A 4,952-nucleotide genomic window follows, 5' to 3' on the forward strand; every position below is an offset into this window, starting at 1 on the left:
TGAATTAACTCATGGGCTTCTGATTGCCCCTATGACTCATGCATGACACTGGACACAGGAGTTTACAGAAGTAGGGTGGACTGTTTCTGAGACATCCCTCTGCTGAAATGACTGAGTAGCTGCAGGTTCACCCACCCAGCTTTGAGTCTCTTGTTGCTGCTGAGATCTGAAGGCCATCTTGGTTCAGTCAAGGGAACAGGCAGAGTAGGGCTAAGCACACTCAGGTTCTCACTGCTGCCTGAGGCCTCCTGTCATCTTCACTTCCCCCCCAATATGATCATCAACCCACTCAAAAGATGGTTCCAAACTCCAAACAGTCCCCACTTAAATACTTATGTGGGAGTCAGAAGGAATTTGTCTTTGGGATTCAAGAGGAAAAGGAAGTGCTTCAGACCTTTAGACAATGACCTGAATAATTCAGCCCACAAAAGAAGAGGCTGCCCTGCTCGGCCAGCTTGTTGCTGGTGACCCACCAAGGTCCCCATCACCAAGGCTTCTTGCTTAAGTTGGTGTTCAGAGTCAGTAATGACAGTGCTTTCAGAAGACGTTGATTCTGTGGAGGATTCCACCCTCTCACCAGTGAGGTCATCATCAAGTGATTCTCTGCCTGTAGAAGGGGTGCAAACTGCTGTCAGGGTGATGACAAGGGTGAGAACATTCAGGACAATCCTGGAAAGGAGTCAGGAGGAAGAAAACTAGGAGAGGTACCCGCAGCTTACACACATGCAGTCCAGTGGCCTCAAGCCTGAGGTAACCTTTTTAAGGCAGGGTAGTATTTACTTGTTGAGTAACTACCCCGTGATATTACTTCACCAAATCAAGAGAGAGAGAGAGAGAGAGAGAGAGAGAGAGAGAGAGAGAGAGAGAAAGAGAGAGAGAGAGAGAAAAGAAGAAGGAGAAGAAGAAGAAGAAGAAGAAGAAGAAGAAGAAGAAGAAGAAGAAGAAGAAGAAAAGAATCGCCAGTGACAATAGCACCACACCTCTCCAAGTTAATTCGCCCAACTCAGCTTACATCCATCCTATAACACCAATGCATTTTGAAAGTGTATATGCATTTTGTAAATAGGAATATATCTTAAATGCATAAGGAATGGCTGAAAAGGGGAAGCTAGGTTAAACCTTTACTTCCCTCTATATGCAAATGTACTTTTGTGTGTATGTATGAATGGTGTGGATATGTGTATGTGAATGGTGTATGTATGTGTGTGTATGTGGTGTGTGTGTGTGGAGGGTATGGTATATGTATATGTGTGTGTATGTGTGACATGCTTGTGTATGTGAATGGTGTAGGTATGTGTGTATGTGATGTGTGTGTGTGAAAGTGTGTGGTATGTGTATGTATACATATAAATGTGTATATGTGTGGTGTGTATGTGAATGTGAATGGTGTATATATGTGGTGCATGTATATGTGTTATAATGTGTGTATATGTGTGTGAATGTTGTATGTATGTGTGTATATGTGGTATATTAAGTGTGTGGTGTGTGTGTTTGTGTGTGCATGTGGTGTATGTATGAATGGTGTATATATGAGTGGGTATGTGATGTGTGTGTAATGTGGTGTGTGTATATGAGGGGTGCATGTGTGTGTATGTGTGGTATATGTTATGTGTGTGTGAAATGGTGTATATGTATGGGTGTAGTGGTATATATGGGGATGTGTGTAAGTATGTGGTGTGGTATGTGTATATGTGTGTGTGTTGTGGTGTGTGTGTATGTGTCTGGTGTATGTATGTATGTATATGTGTATGTGGTTTGTGTATACGTGTGGTGTGTATGTGTGTGAGTGTAAGTATGTAGCGTGGCTATGTGTGTATGTAATCCAGGGAGCCATTTCACATTCTAAACACAATAAGGGATATTCTTAGGCATGAAGTCCTGCCCAGACAGCTGTGTGCTGTGTTAGAGTACTTAGGCTCCTGAACACCAAGTGCTCTGTCATCTGGGTCCATTTCCATGGTCATCCTGTTCTTCAGGTCCAGAGCAGAGGCCACAGGCTGCCAGGATCAATGCAGCCACTTTCTCACTGGCCCTCCTGTCTCCAGGCTCACCACACCCCAGTCCCCTCCTCTACAAGCCAAGCTGGGGTCTGACACACAGACTGCTTCAGCACACTCTGCTTGGAGGTACTTCTGGGTGTTACCCTCCTATATGAGTGCAGCTCTTGTGAGTGACAGACAGGTGTACTGAAGTGGTGTGGATGGTTGCTTTCTCCAAGGCCTCCAGCCCCTTTCTCCTGCTGTGTGCTCACTACTCGGATAGTGTTCTGGAACCTTCTCCAGATGGACCATTCTGTGACCTTCAGAAAGGTAGTGATAGTACTAGCCCTGAGATGAAGAGTGCAGGCTCTGCAAATTGGACCCCAGGCTTTGAATACCATACTCGCTACTCTCCAAATAGTAACTCTATGCCTCAGTTTCTTTAAAATGAAAATGGTGAAGGGTAGGCTAGGGTGATACAGTACACTTCAAACCTTGCTTAAAATGCTCCCAACAAACCAAATATGGGAAAGCAACCTTTGTTTTATCATCTCAGTGTGTAATTGCACACCTCTACTGGATAAGGCTCTTTCACACACACTTATTGTAGCTGAAATTATTAATAACACCATACTATATTCCTACCAGTGTTTAAATTTCTCTGTTTCATAATTCACTCCCATTTTGTCCCAATGAGGGTTTAAATAATGTCCACACATTGCAATTGATTGACAGGGGCATAAAGACCTTTTAGTTGACATTAGGGTGGATGAGTGGACAGTAAATACTCAAGGCTTTCTGGGCCATACAGTCTCTGCTGCAAGCACTTTAGCAAATGAGCATGGGTGTGTTTCCATAAGACTTCATTTACAGACATGGGGAGCTGGCCAGATTCAGGTCCCAGGAAAACATCTGTCAACTTGTAGCAAGTTGGCTTGGTCACATTCAGGCTTTCTTCTTTGGGCACAAAAGCAAGCCATGTGTAGCATTGTATATGTTCATTTTTGTCTCTCTTCTCTTTCTCTCTCTCTATACTTATCTTATCTCTCTATATATTTACATATGTATATATATTCACACACATATATTCAAATATATATGTATATATGTACATATATTCACAGGAGCTGGTCTAGTTTCATTTTTGTTCCTATGATAAAATAGCCTGACAAAAAGCAACTTAGGGGCTCTGTGAGACAGCTTAGGGGATATGGGTGTGTTCTACTCTCACAAAGGACTTTATTTCAGTTTCCAGAACACAGGTTCCCAACTCCAGATTCACGTCCAACACCCTTTTCTGGCCTCTTCAACACACACACACACACACACACACACACACACACACACCATACATATACACATATTTTTAAATACACATGGTAAAAAAAGTTTTAAAGAAACTTAGAATAAAAGGATTTATTTTAGCACACAAGTCAGAGCACGAACTTAAAACAGCTAGGTTTTACATCACATCTATAGTCAGAAACAGAAAGAAAGAAACACAGGCATGCCCACTTGTCCTCGACCCTCTGCCTAGGGAATATTGCCACTGACAGTTGCCTATGTCTTCCCACATCAACTCAGATAAACTCTACAAACATGCCCACAGGTCAACACAATGTAGACAATTTCTCATTGAGATTTTCTTCCCAGATGATTCTAGGCCACAGCCTAGTAACAATTAAAGTTACTCATCATAGGGCATACAAATGGCAATATTCTAATTATATCATTTCATCTTCACCTATTATGGTCAATATATGTCCATAAAGAGAAACATGCTGTCATCAATTTTTTTCTTTAGATGGAGACATAGCTTGTACAGGAATCAAGAAAACAAATGCTTGATCCTTGTCCTTTCTCTGCCAGCTTTTAAACGTAATGAGTTGGGTTCCTTAGCATTCTCCAACGCTAATCAATGTACCTTTAAAAAGAACATTCCGAGCAAACAGATTTTAACATAATTGAAGTGTTTGGAGCTACTGCAGTCACTGTTTCGCATGACATTTAAATGTCCCAGCTTCACCCTGCTTGTGATAGGACCTCAGAACTCTTTGATAGCAGCCCTGCCTTCTGGGGTGACAGAGTGTTCTAGGTTAGCTCATTCACTTTGCAAAGTCAGTCTTTTCTCTCTAGTTTCTTTTGGAGGAAGTGCTTTTAAAAACCCTATTCTGAGTAGCAGGAATTCTCGGTTTCTGGAACTTTTCCAGTAGACAACAACGAAGAGAGTTTGGTGGGTTCCAGCCCTAGCAGGGTTCTGAACCCAAGGGGAGGATGTGTGGAATAGGTTTGTGTGAAACAGGGAAAAGAAGACTTTAGCTCACAGGTGCGGTTCACACACTCTGGCATTGAGACAACTCAGGTCACCTTTATTTATACATCTATTTTTTTTTCACCGCTGAAGATGTTTTATATTCATTTTCTCATGTACAATCTCTTTTAAGAACTTCCTATGTTTAATAATAATGTGCTCCCTGTAGAGAGGTGATAGACTACATACCCAGGAAATTCTGATTTAATTATTGGCCTCTAGCATGTCCCCATGTCCTGATCAGGAGGTTTAATTCCTTTAATGCCTAGGACTCTCAATAAATTAGTAACCTGAATCAGTTCTTCGTCCTTGCTTGCCTCGCCTCTGAATGTTCCCATTAGGTCTTGCAACCAACCAATGATCCAGAAAGACCTTTCTAACCTTTCGATAATCAACTAACTTGTCTGGAACAGGTTGGTGGGAAAATTGATGTTAGAACTAAGTTCCTATTGGAAAAGAACATCTGGACACTAGCTGATGTGCCTAGACTGGGGCCTTGTGTTGACTCAACCACATCACCATCATTAACAAACAGAGGAGTGGCAATCTATTTCACTCCCATGATCCTCAGAGACAAACAAGAATAAATCATAGTCCCGGCTTTCCTTTTCTGATTCTGGGGAAATGTCTGTCAAAGACAACCTGAGAGTAAAGATTTCCAA

The sequence above is a fragment of the Mus musculus genome, chromosome 16, assembly GCF_000001635.26.
Source record: "Mus musculus strain C57BL/6J chromosome 16, GRCm38.p6 C57BL/6J".
Classification (NCBI taxonomy): domain Eukaryota; kingdom Metazoa; phylum Chordata; class Mammalia; order Rodentia; family Muridae; genus Mus; species Mus musculus.